The sequence below is a fragment of the Meleagris gallopavo genome, unplaced genomic scaffold (genome assembly GCF_000146605.3).
Source record: "Meleagris gallopavo isolate NT-WF06-2002-E0010 breed Aviagen turkey brand Nicholas breeding stock unplaced genomic scaffold, Turkey_5.1 ChrUn_random_7180001882685, whole genome shotgun sequence".
Taxonomy (NCBI): Eukaryota; Metazoa; Chordata; class Aves; order Galliformes; family Phasianidae; genus Meleagris; species Meleagris gallopavo.
This window is the reverse complement of record NW_011146796.1, coordinates 34412-34623: the sequence shown is the minus strand read 5'-3', so window position 1 is coordinate 34623 and position 212 is coordinate 34412.

Here is a 212-nt window from a genome sequence, read left to right as displayed (position 1 = left end):
AGTCCTGGGGTTCAGAACAGGGTCCTAGGAGGTGGTTTTGAGGGTTTGGAGTGGTCCTACAGGGCCCTGGTGTTATGGAGAAGGGCATCCTATGGGGTGGGGGGAGGTCCCAAAGGTCCTAGAAAGCCGTGGGTGTGTTCTGAGGGTCTTGAGGTGGTTCTGGATGTCTTGTAGGGTTGGGAAGTGGGATTGGGGAGGTGCTGAGAATCCCA